This window comes from Rhipicephalus microplus, chromosome 8 (genome assembly GCF_043290135.1).
Source record: "Rhipicephalus microplus isolate Deutch F79 chromosome 8, USDA_Rmic, whole genome shotgun sequence".
Lineage (NCBI taxonomy): Eukaryota > Metazoa > Arthropoda > Arachnida > Ixodida > Ixodidae > Rhipicephalus > Rhipicephalus microplus.
In genome coordinates, this window is record NC_134707.1 from 105,424,114 (window position 1) to 105,438,197 (window position 14,084).

A 14,084-nucleotide genomic window follows, 5' to 3' on the forward strand; every position below is an offset into this window, starting at 1 on the left:
TCCCAACTGGCTAGACTGCTGCAGTAAGTGAGCAGATTTCGTAGCGTAGCCTGACGTCTATCCAGTTCCAATGTCGGTAAGTGCGCTGCAGTATAATCTAGTTTAGTATGAAAACAAAGTGGCCGTGTACCTGCGTAAGTTGCTGCAAAGGAAGGTTAAAAACAATAGTCTTCTGTGCGGAGGCAAAGCGTATAGAAAATACCCGCTTTTTCGTTCATAGCATCGCAATGTCAGCGCAGTGTAATAAACACTGCGGTTTTCAGAATTACGTATTACCTAGTACTAAAGTATTAACGCTGCACCTCAAGTATGCGTACTACTTCCTTTTTTATTGGCAATGTTCACAGCCATGAGCGTAGCCACAATATAAAGATTCATCGGTCTAGAGCGAGGGCCTAATCTGTCACGGGGGGTTGCATTATTGAACACACGCACCAACAGTAAGATAGACAGACGATGATTTCTGCGTCGAATCATACGAAAAGTGACTATTGTCCTTACAAAAACATGTTACCATATATTGTGATGCCTCACAATCGCTCCGAGTCGTGTTTTGTTTTAAGGCAGATTCGTATGACATAGTAAAAAAACCTCTGAAGAATAGTCTCAGTGCCCAATTAGTGTGGACTGAAAGAGAAGTTGCCATTAGCATGGACCAAACCTGCCACCTTCAAATAACTTGTCCTAGGCTTTACCAACTGAGCTAGAGCAACGGTCATCCACCCATTTACTTAATGGAGTAGTAGCAGTAGTAGTAGGAACTTTATTGTGCTCACACGGAATATGGACGAATATGGAAGGGTTCCTTAGTCCAGGACCCCCGTCGGCCTTTGCGGCTGACTGGTCCTGTATATATGTGCTTTTAAACCGGGGAATGTAAGCTACCGCCGTTAAAACCATGGCAATGATTGTTGAACCCCCTTTTTGAGCCTAGTGCCGTCATTGTGTATGTGACAGTTTTAACGTGCTGGCAGCTAGCGTGTATTATCTGGCACACTGAATTAACGTTTCATAACTACCAGAACGAGATCTTCGCCTTTAACGAAAACAAGAACGACGCTTAAGGGCTTATGTTTATTCGTGAAGAAAAACAAGCTCCTGAAGGCAGCCCTGACAAAAATGAGCACTGAAAGCAAACTTGCGTCATTTCGAATACCAAAACTGGTAGGAACTACAAAAATTTTATATAAAGCTATATGAAACGCCCTTAGCGTAAATTCCTTTCTATTTCTTGGAATCAAATGGCATTGGCTGCACTGACACGATTTGTTAAAACAAAGCTTATATTCATGTCCTGTTCACAGATGGTGTTCTGAAAGACCAATTATTGTGGAAGTTACACGCCAGAGACGCTCATTCAAAAAATCTTCTCCCTCAGCACTAATGCGCGCGAAAAAGCCAAACCCAATGCACGTTGTTGCTAAGCAGAGGCAGTGTCGCATCCTATCAAGTGGGATTTGAACCCAGGTGTCTCCTGTCTTAAAGTGAGTGTGGGGACCACTAGGCTGCGTCGCCCATCCCGTTCCTTATTGTTCGGGCAAGTCTCGATATTTCTCCTTTTATCCGCTAGGATGTGCTTTGAAGAAGTCCACCCCTCTTCTTCCCCCCCCCCCCAACTGGAAAACTCCACTGCGCGTTTAGTACGTCGCTTCATTATTGTCTCGGCTTCAAAGCGTCGCGTTTAAGAACCATTGGCTTTTCGCTTGCTAATTGTCCAAGCTACGTAAGCCCGCAGCTCACAGAGCTCAGTTCTGCACCGATGCTTGGCTTCCGCTTCATGAGTTTGCGGCGCTCTGCTTCTCGCGCGTCGACATTAGCTCACGCGAGTCTATACGATTGGCTGGTGAGACCCCATATGCGTAAGAAAGCATGGCTGCATAGGTTTAAAATGATATCAATGAGAGAAAGATAGAGAAATAAAAGCAAAAGAAAGTCCGGAAGATTAAGCAGGTTGAACCCTATTGCCTACCGTACAAGATACAAGAGGAAAGGGGAGAAAAATAACAGAGAAGTAAAGATAGAAAGAGAGGACAAGTACTACGCTAGCACTCTTACCAATGTGTAGCGCTCATGGCTAAAATAGTCATAAAACTGTGAACTGTCACAGAGTACGGGTCGACTTCGACCGCTTTATAGGAAGCACACTGCAATCCATGATGCTGAAGAAGGCTTGAAAAGACTGGCTGCAATGCATGTAGAACTTGCAATGCACTTCGGCTGGATGGTGTTGTCAATATAATGAGGAGTGTGCCCATTGTGCTTATGTCAAGAAGATAAACACAGCAATGACACGTAGGCCTTACTCGCAGAGATCGATAATTAAGTCTTGTGTCATCCCTTCATGTCCACGTAGTGGTGATAAGAACAGGTACCAAATGGCCCTGAAACACAGTAAGGCAGACACGCACAGACGCGTACTTTGAACATTTTTTTTGACATTCAATATATATAAAGGGTAACAGAAATGCGCAAGCAAAATGTATTACATGGTCACGAGCTACCTGATTACGACACCTGCAAAAATTTCCACTCATGATCAAGGTATGAAACGGAAGTTTCGCCTATGCAACACGAGTGGAATGCACCGGAGGTATAAGTGAAACACATTAATGATAATGAAGCGGGTGCTGCAACTGTTGCGTCAGTGTTAGGAGTGAGATCTGCACCAGCTGCGCTTATTCGATGCTCTTCATCGGCAACACGTACAGGTTGACGCAAAGCAGGCGTATTCGTAACTGTCTGCCTACGCTTCATTTCGAAAGCAAAGGTTATCGAAATCAAAAATGTGTAACTCCATGCCTTCATAAAAAAACGGCGTGTTCTGAATTGCTGCGTGTTGGGCGTATACCTTCGTCCACACGGATAACTTGTTTGAATTTCTTTTCTCATTTCTTTTGTAGGTCAATATCAAACTGCAGCTGTTTTTAGGTCTGTTTCGTTCACACTATTTTACCTAATGGGAATGTTTAGCGCAAAGAAGACAACACATTCACAAGACGAGAGGACAGGACAGCCCGTCCTGTCCTCTCGCCTTGTGATTGTGCATTTTGTAGCTCAAAATTTACTTGAACTTTCCACCTTTTTGCCGCGTTGTTGATTTTGTTGAAGCAGTCTTTTAGCAGGTTTTGTAAGGACGCTAGAGCTGAGATGCACAATAAGCGTTACAGTTTCGAGGTGGCGCATGCTCTGATGGTATCGTAAAAAGGCACACCGTTGAAAATGAGTCTCCAAAGAAAGAAGAAAGTCTCAAACCGAGTATCAAATATTCTGAAGGCGCATATTCTTAAGCGCGTTTCTTGTCCTTCACGGGTAGTGGCGGTTGGCTAGATCCATTCCATAGCTTTTTCCAGCACTCCTTTGAAGCAAAGTTTAGTCGGCCTATTCCTCAAGCTTAAGCTTTTCACAAGATCGCCATTTCAATGGCTGACACAGAAGAAAAGACTCGAAGCCTTTTTCGCATTCACCTGTACTAGAACTTGGTCGTGTTTGCTGTACCGGGTGTTTTACTAAATGCGTCCGGAATTCCCCCCACCCCCCCAAAAAAACTTAAGAAAATGCGACATCTACTACTTGACTTCTCAGATAATTTTTTCTGTAGAAGTATGGGCCCTAATATAGAAAAGGACACCAACTGAACTGTAGTTTGTGAAAAATTAGGTAAATAAAATTTTCCTTATTGGAGTAAGCCGTTTCTTTCAAAAGCGAATTGAAGTTCTCTATACAACCAACTCACCACAGGTTCACAATATAGAAAAAGCGGCATCTAGTAATTGTTGCGGCGTAATAATAATATAGCATAATTCAAAAGCGAAGCGGAAACTGGCCAGCAAATCAGCGTGACAGGCATACGACCAGAGTGACGGCATGTGTCAAAAAGATTGGTTAGATACCTTTTGTTCTTCCGTGTTCGTTAACGTATATGCGCCATATGTTGCAATTGCAGCTGAAGTCCGCCTACCCACACAACGAGAATGATTGACAGTTGTTATAGTTGGGTATGCTCATCCTGAAAGTTCTTCAAAATATAGTTGTCGCACTCTGCTGGGTTTGGGTGCTGCTGCTGAATTATAGTGGATTTCACTTCTCGGAAATGAATACTACAGGGCACTTTCCTTAAGCCTGTACTGGGTACTTTGAACGAAGGATTCCAATTCTGCCATTTGACATAACCGTATAACTAAATAAACTCTTCATTCAGTTGATTATTGCAATTGCTGTTCCGAATGATGCCATTCAGTCCTTCTAATAGGCTTTCTGCTGGTGAAACAATTGTAAAGACATCGATCAAATGAGGCGTTTCCGGACTGTTTAAGGAAGTTTAAACACATTTCTTGAAACGCCCGCTATGTTTGCGCAATAATACAACTAGAGTATCTATATCTGCATCGCAAAAAAACTCACATGAAGAGCAGAATATGTCACATAACATAAACCTTGTTACACCTACATTTCTGTGTTTCGAAAAATAATCTACGAATGTTACAATCTGGCATTCGATCCGACTTGCGATGCCGCGGTGTGTACTATAGTACGCCAGAAAAACAACGCTGATTGGCAAAACCACAACTCAAACGCATCTCTGGCAATTCACAAAGTTTCCTTACCTCATCTACAGTTTAATACAATTATGAGAGGCATGTCGATGACTCAAACGTCATCTTTCTCGAGCCACCTGCACCAAAATCGGTCCAAATAAGTAAATGTGACCCGTACAACTCCCAGCGAATGTAAGCCTAGCTTACCGGCCGAGTCCGTCATACATGCCATCGGCACTGGTGAGTTTAATAATTTCCTATGCTGAGGAGTAAGAATGACTACACAGTAGACCCTTGCCATCGGTTAATTTGAATAAATCATTGTTTTTTGAGTACGGTGTGCACACAAGGAGCGATGAGCATCGATGCGACGAGCTTTCAGCCTGCGGTGCAGAGCACACAGGCCACCGCCGACAGCCGCCGGGCGCACTCGTCCGCACTGCTCTCGTTCATACGTGGCTTGTCGTGCAGTGTGCGTTCACAAAGCAACATGATCAGACAGCTTCGTGCACATTCAATTTGGTTTTGGGGCATCGGCTATGTATTTCCAGCTATCGGTTTAAAGAAGCGAATCAGTACGCTCTAACACAGCCACTGCGCTATAGTATATCTCGCTTGCGCACGAAAATACTCCTAATTCAACCAAAAACGCGCGTACTTCTCTACTAATACAGTCGATATAAAACTTCGGTGCACGTCAACCAGCAGAAAAAGCGAGTAATTGGTATTGCACTGGGTAGTCGATCATCTGCCCAATGATCTCGGTTATTTTTGTATATATTCCTTTCTGTGTTCTATGAAATCGCAAAGAAACTTGGCGTCTTGGCATTAGTGGCATGTAATGCGTGGACGCTAGTAGTTTCCATATCATAAATACGCAAGTTTTAGTTGAAAACTGAAATCGCACATGCTCAAGCTAAAACCAATTTTTTACACAGCACACTCCGAGGCAAAAGGGTGTTAAAAGGGTGTGTGGTTCGTCCTTTTGGGGACTAATGGGGCGGCCATCACAATTAATTGTTTTAAGAAGTAACGACACCGGGTCTAACAGTTAGTCCCCACTGACGAGCTCAAGGGACTAATATTTAGTCCTCAGATTTACACTATAGTGAGTAACCGTTAGTCCCAAAATTCACCTCAAAGGATTAACACTTAGTCCTCACATTTACACCTTATAGGGCAACTATTATTCCCCTCATGTGCACCTTACCGGGCAACTGTTAGTCCTTACAGTTGCACCTCGTCGGACTAATGCTTGATCCACTCCAATACCCCAATGGGATGAACATTTTATCCTCAGTTCAAACAATGTATTTTTTATTTATTTTCCGCCAGACCTAGTACTTTTTGCGCCTGTTTTTCTGCACAGTGAGCAACAAATAGCGCAGGAAAGAACACGCGAAAGAGTAGTTAGACACCTGTGTGTAACTGCTTTCGCAGTCACGGCAACAACAAAAGACAAAAGTGAGACATCGAAATCTTTTATTTTTTTACATACACATGAAGTTTCTCCATTCTTTCAAGTAAATTCATGGTGAAGTATACAAGTCCAGTCTCGTTGTCAAATCTTGTTCACTCCTTGTGGAGCCCATCCGATGGAAGCGACAGATGACAGGCATTGCAGACTTCAGCGCACGCAGCCTTCTGCCTGTTGTAATCCCACGGCTGTACGTACAACAATATTGTAAAAATAGTTAGACACACGTGACAGAAGCTAAAGATGCCCGCATATTACAAGTACGTGCAAGTTACTATAAAAAATGCGTGTAAAATATGACACACAAATAACTTTACCTCCACATCTCTTACAGTCCTTCTGAAGCTGCTCTGACGAAAAATATGGATGACAGGCATCGCAGACGCCAGCACACACAGCGTTCAGCACGGTGTGTGCCCACGGCTGCACAATAAGCATGTAAAATAGTGAGTCGCACGTGACAGAAGATGAATACGAATGCATATCAGAAATACGTGCAAGGTGAAATGAAAACATATGTGAAATATGACATGCTAATAATTTCACCATGATGTCACACATCGTCAAAGACTCATTTCGATCGCCGTAGCGCAACACCTTAGGAGCGGCGGCCGCAGCCACAACTCCGCGAACCACCGTGCCGCTAAAAAGTCGGCGAGTTTTAAGCGAGCGACGTTGTTCAGCTCGAGCAAGCGAAAGCGAGACCAAACACGGCTCTGCACGTGGAGTGTCTGGCGCCAGCGAGTTTTGAACAGGAGAACAAGCGTACGCTTGGCCGCCGGCATGAACAGCGCCGAGATGGTTTGTACCTAATGCCGTAGAAATAGACCGTAATGTGGCTCTTTTCCACAAACTCGAGCGAGTACGAGTGCAGCGCGCAAACGCGAGTCCGCCGTCGCGGCCAATGAACGGCGCCGAGCTGCTTGCGACCGACTGACAGAGAAGCCAACTGTAATGGCGACCAATTTTCACTAAGTTCCGACACTAGCGAAAGCCCCGCCAGGCCGTACTGGTGCACTTACAGCGGCCGACATACTACAACCAAGCTGGTTACGAGAACCCGCAACGTGTTTTAGACGACTCCCAACACAGCGACGAGGTCTTAGCCCAATATCGTCAGCCCGGAGCTCATCGCTGCGGCGAAAACATGCGACCACTCGATGAGCAAGCATATGGGAGGCCGACGGCAATGGCGACCGATTTCCAGGCGATCGTAAAGCACAGGCGAACTGCAGACGCCCAAGCTGACCTTCGCGGAGCGTTTCATGCGTGTGATATACAACACGACCGAGCCCGTTGCCGGCAAGCACGATCCGTATCGCACACGCGACAAGTAAAGTAGAATAAAGAATGATCACCAATTTGCGAAAGAATCCAGCGCTGATTTCTGCCCTCAGTCAGACTGAAGTAATGTATCCGATAAGCCTACTGTCTTCTCGGCCGTCATGTTGGCCTTCGCAACTGTTGCTGTCGTGTGTTCATCGTGAACTATCTTGAAGCCAGAGATATACAGTACGGCGTGGTGACGTGTCGAGACCTGCTCCAGACTTTATGAGCGTGGTGAAACGTAATAGCAGCAGCGCACGCTCCTTCAAGCGTATACACAAGCACCACGTCGTAATTCCTAGATCGTGGAATCCAGGCGGCCCTGGTGGAGCACTCCGAGCGTGACGCTACGCAAACAGTCGCCAGTAAAATACGGGGAAAGACAGAGCTAGGAGAGGAGGAGGACGGCTAATCACCTTAGCAACGCTTTGCGCGCTGCCCACAATACCCGGGAGGTTCATCCCTTTGGGGCATGTTTGGAGACTGGAGTGGTTTGCATGCGGCACGCTTCCCTCTGTGGTTGCTCCTCAACGGTCTATCTGTTCATCGCGCATGCCTATTGGGCTCCGTTACTCCTTTTTCGGGTAATTCTGCCTTAGAGTGCAGGTGGCATGGCACAACGTGTCCTAGTGGTAGAGAACCCGCATCGTCATACGTAGGTGGTGAGTTCCCAACCCGCTGTAAAACATTTAATTTTCTCTTTTTTACAATACATGCGGACTCTTTTGCCTCACTCTAGTAGCAATTTGTTTGTGCCATAAATTTACTTTTGTCGACGCTTTAGAAGCCGCTGTTCCTTGTTTCGAAGGTGTTGGTGTTGGGGCATCGGGAACTTGGTTGATGATCACACAAGTGTCACAAGTCCCGTTAATTAGGGAGGCGATCGCCGGGCTAATTCCAAGGGCCGAAGTATCAACCCCCCCAAACCGCACCCCGAAAGCGTGGACAATTCAGGAGTGGTCCTTTTTGGCGTGCCAGCGGACGCCAGCTGTGGCCCAAAGAACAAGTCAGGGCCGAGAGTTGATAAACAAACAAAATTATATTCTCAATAATGGCAGATCGAAAACAACACACAAGAATGCACACTCCACAATAGTTGCATACAATATGTCACCAATCCAACAACGTACTACACAGTACAATCAGCCACTCTCGAAACAACGGACATAGACAACAATACACACTACAATGCAGTCGCATGCATTGAACAACCAAGACACTTAAAGACTAAAGAGATAGAAAACCTATTCAGTCCAAAGTTATTGGAACAAAAGTCTGGATGATACTCTTGCGATAATCACTCACTCAAAGTCCAGCGTTGTTGTCGTTCCGCTGCCCTGAAGTTTCTCTTCCAGGAAGCCTCGCCGAAGTTTCTCTTCCAGGAAACGTCGCGTCTTCAAGTGGCCACTCTCCAAGCTTCAAACTCCTTCGCCGGAAACACGTCGGTTTCACACACGCAGCTGTTGCCATGCGTCTTCGCTCGATGGCGGTAGACACACACTCTTGCCTGTAGCTCGAGCCTTCACCCCTCAGGTGGAAATCCTCTTCTTCTCCTGCTTTGTCTCTACGGACAAAACCTTCGCCGACTACACGGCGGAATCCCTACGCGCTCTGGCGCTAACTTCCGTCTTCTCATGACCTTTCGTCTCGGCTGCTCGATTAAATACCTTCCGCGCGAGATTCCAGAATGTTCTCGTCATTTCGTCGGCGCGATGCGCAGCGGAGGCTGGGGGAAGGCGCGAGACTGTACGAGGGCCGTCCCCGACAGATGACTCAACCCTGTATAACACGCCCCTTTCCTTCTAAAAATTTCCAGTGCTTGCTCGGCCGCCGTTGTGGGGTGAGGAGGTTCGTAGGCGAAGCCACGCTTCCGAGAGGAGAGGCTCGCGCGCCCGGGGAGCCTTTAGATGTTTGTTTTCTTTTTCTTTCTTTTTTGTTAACCTCGCGGCGTCACTCGGGCAGTTCGTCGCGAGAATTTGGCGGCGCGCCCTTTTTGAGCGCTTGTTCTGTGACACTGCCCCCTACTTTAAGAATATTATCTCATAATATTCAAAACCACACAAACGAGCGCGAACAGTCCCTACACTCTCAAAGACTGTAACATAGTCCGTCGCTCATGACACGTCACATTCACAATATATCACTCAATACGATTGGACATTACATTCAATCTGACCCACATGAAATATAACCGCAGGTACATGAGTACAACGCTTCATCACACATTCCAAACAATACAAACGTACAAGGTTCTGTCTTTACAACAATTACACAACACTATACATCACATCACAGCACAGATACTTCGACACTTGTGACACAGGATAACACAACACTAACACAACATATGGCACTCAGCACTGTCAAACACATTCTGATTCGACTTCAGCACTTATCCTGTGTACTTTGAGCGGCGCTTGCGCCCTTTCTTGCGGTGCTCGCTCGATCTCTTTTTGTGTTTCCACGTTCTTTTTCGGCGAGCCCTTTCCAACGCCGATATCTGAGGCGGCGTCTCAGCCATTGTTGTCACTTCCGACACCGTTAACGGGTCATAACGTTCAACGGGTCCTGTCTGTTTATTTACCAGCTCGTTCATGTCACGGCATTGGGCTTGGCTGGCCAACTCCGTCACCATTACACTGTCGGTTGGTTGGGGTCGTGCCGACGTACGTCCAGCTGCCCAGCACGTGAATTCATTCAACACGATCGTCTTCTCATTCGCTGGCTCTTGCGCCGCGGCTTCACCTTGGGCTCTAGTGAGATCCGTCTCGGGATGCTCCTCCACTGTATCTCGCGGTCGCTGGGTTGGCGAGGGCTCTATCTTAGGGTCTTCTCCCAAACATTCCGGATCATTCGGTCCTCGCGCCCCGGCGATGTGTCTGATGACAAGGTCGTAAAGGGGGTCGTCATGCATAGAGTGTTAACCGTCCCACTGAAGTACGGGGTTTCAACCTCAATCTCTGCTTCGGGAAGCATCCGAACCGTACGGTCAATTAGGCAAACCGGTTTCGTTCTGCCTGTCAACTCACTTTCCTGTACCAAATTTGTCCGCATGATAACCGTGGAGCTACCGGTGTCTCTTAACACCGTAATCTTCTTGTCCGCAACTTTTCCAGGCAGCGTTGGCATTCCCTTCGAAACACCGGTTGGCTGTTTTGTCATTACAGCACCCACCATAGGGATTTTCTCCCCATATTTCAACTCTACAAATCTGTCGGTGACGGCATTATTATCGGATTTCGGTGCCGCTTGCACACAATATACCTGGTGAGTTTGACTCACTCCGTTTCGACATGCGTCTGCTTTGTGCCCAGTCTGACCACACTTAAACATTTTACTGCTATAGGGCTCGTAAAGATCGTTCGACAGTTTTTCGCGCGATGACCCACTCGGTTGCACAGAAAACATCGCGGAATGCTCTCTGGTGCACGCTTCTTTTCTTCGGGAGCCAATTTCTTCGAATCATCGGGACAATCCTTCTTGATCTTGATCAAATTAGTTCCACCTTGCGCTTCCAAGAATTGATCAGCCAATTCAAGCATTCCTTCAAGTGACTCAGCCTTCCTCTCTTTCAAGTACAGCGACAGGCTTGGGTGGCAACTAGTAAGAAATTGTTCTCTAATTAGGAGCTCTCTAAGTTCATCGTACTCCTGCGCTGTCTCTGAAAGTTCAATCCGTCTGTCGAAATAATGGCAAAGTCGGGCGGCATACTGCGTAGCCGTCTCACCATCAGCTGGCTTTTCTGTCCGAAATCTGTCCCGGAATCCTTCCACAATAAATCTAAATCGCTTCAGCAAAGCAGTTTTCACCTTTGCATAGTTGGCTGCATCGGTCGGCGTCAGCCTACCGTACACACTGAGCACTTCACCACTCAAGCAAGTACTCAAAGCAGTTGCGCATTCGTGTTCCGGCCAATTCTGGCTTCTCGCAATCGTCTCAAATCGGTGAAGGTACGCGTCAAGGTCGTCCTTCCTTTCATCAAACGCCACGAGCAGCTTGCTTGGGTTCAAGCGGAAGCCGTGGTCCTCCCGTTCGCTGCTTTCAACTCTAGCTTGGACCGGGGTTTCACTTCACTGTTGCCAACGGAGCCGCTCGAGTTCTATCTCGTGCTGTCGCTGCCGTTCTCTTTCCTCTCTTTCTGTTTTCGCCTTCTCAGCTGCCAGTCTTTCTCTCTCAAGCTCCAACTTCAATTGCTGCTCTCTTTCTGCCCTTTCGGCTGCCATCTTTTCTCTCTCCAACTCCAACTCTCCAACTTCAATTGTTGCCCTCTTTCTTCCTTCGCCCTTTCAGCGGCCAGCCTTTCTCTCTCCAACTCAGCTGCTTTTTCTTCCTTGGCCCTCCCAGCTGCCAATCTCTCTCTCTCCAACTCAGCTGCTTTTTCTTCCTTGGCTCTCTCAGCTGCCAACCTCTCTCTCTCCAACTCAGCTTCTTTTTCCGCTTTGGCTCTTTCGACCGCCAACCTTTCTTTTTCTAGCTCAGCTGCCTTTTCTTCTTTGGCCCTCTCTTTTTCCTCTTTCTACTTCTGGGTGACCCACTTCCGTAGTTCGGCGCCAGAAAGACCCATCTTCTCACCAAGAGCTACTAACTTTTTGAGATTCATCGTGTCTCGCAAATGCAGGCTTACCGCGTGCAAAAAGTATCTGCCTAAATCAGTATATCGGAACACTCCCCTGCACTCGTTAACGAGAACACTGAACAACACACAAAATCGTTCCGATAGCACTATCAACAACTCGAGGCTCTTTATCACTACTTTGGACACACTGTGCACCAAAAAGTCCTGTCGCGGACGCCAGATTAATTGTCACAAGTCCCGTTAATTAGGGAGGCGATCGCCGGGCTAATTCCAAGGGCCGAAGCATCAGCCCCCCGAACCGCACCACGAAAGCGTGGACAATTGAGAAGTGGTCCTTTTTGGCGCGCCAGCGGACGCCGGCTGTGGCCCAAAGAACAAGTCAGGGCCGAGAGTTGATAAACAAACAAAATTATATTCTCAATAATGGCCGATCGAAAACAATACACACGAATGCACACTCCACAATAGTTGCATACAATATGTCACCAATCCAACAATGTACTACACAGTACAATCAGCCACACTCGCAACAACCGACATAGACAACAATACACACTACAATGCAGTCGCATGCATTGAACAACCAAGACACTCAAAGACTAAAAAGATAGAAAACCTATACAGTCCAAAGTTCTTGGAACAAAAGTCTGGATGATACTCTTGCGATAATCACTCACTCAAAGTCCGGCGTTGTTGTCATTCTGCTGCCCTGAAGTTTCTCTTCCAGAAAGCCTCGCCGAAGTTTCTCTTCCAGGAAACGTCGCGTCTTCAAGTGGCCACTCTCCAAGCTTCAAACTCCTTCGCCGGAAACACGTCGGTTTCACACACGCAGCTGTTGCCATGCGTCTTCGCTCGATGGCGGTAGACACACACTCTTGCCTGTAGCTCGAGCCTTCACCCCTCAGGTGGAAATCCTCTTCTTCTCCTGCTTTGTCTCTACGGACAAAACCTTCGCCGACTACACGGCGGAATCCCTACGCGCTCTGGCGCTAACTTCCGTCTTCTCATGATCTTTCGTCTCGGCTGCTCGATTAAATACCTTCCGCGCGAGATTCCAGAATGTTCTCGTCATTTCGTCGGCGCGATGCGCAGCGGAGGCTGGGGGAAGGCGCGAGACTGTACGAGGGCCGTCCCCGACAGATGACTCAACCCTGTATAACACGCCCCTTTCCTTCTAAAAATTTCCAGTGCTTGCTCGGCCGCCGTTGTGGGGTGAGGAGGTTCGTAGGCGAAGCCACGCTTCCGAGAGGAGAGGCTCGCGCGCCCGGGGAGCCTTTAGATGTTTGTTTTCTTTTTCTTTCTTTTTTGTTAACCTCGCGGCGTCACTCGGGCAGTTCGTCGCGAGAATTTGGCGGCGCGCCCTTTTTGAGCGCTTGTTCTGTGACACTGCCCCCTACTTTAAGAATATTATCTCATAATATTCAAAACCACACAAACGAGCGCGAACAGTCCCTACACTCTCAAAGACTGTAACATAGTCCGTCGCTCATGACACGTCACATTCACAATATATCACTCAATACGATTGGACATTACATTCAATCTGACCCACATGAAATATAACCGCAGGTACATGAGTACAACGCTTCATCACACATTCCAAACAATACAAACGTACAAGGTTCTGTCTTTACAACAATTACACAACACTATACATCACATCACAGCACAGATACTTCGACACTTTTGACACAGGATAACACAACACTAACACAACATATGGCACTCAGCACTGCCAAACACATTCTGATTCGACTTCAGCACTTATCCTGTGTACTTTGAGCGGCGCTTGCGCCCTTTCTTGCGGTGCTCGCTCGATCTCTTTTTGTGTTTCCACGTTCTTTTTCGGCGAGCCCTTTCCAACGCCGATATCTGAGGCGGCGTCTCAGCCATCGTTGTCACTTCCGACACCGTTAACGGGTCATAACGTTCAACGGGTCCTGTCTGTTTATTTACCAGCTCGTTCATGTCACGGCATTGGGCTTGGCTGGCCAACTCCGTCACCATTACACTGTCGGTTGGTTGGGGTCGTGCCGACGTACGTCCAGCTGCCCAGCACGTGAATTCATTCAACACGATCGTCTTCTCATTCGCTGGCTGTTGCGCCGCGGCTTCACCTTGGGCTCTAGTGAGATCCGTCTCGGGATGCTCCTCCACTGTATCTCGCGGT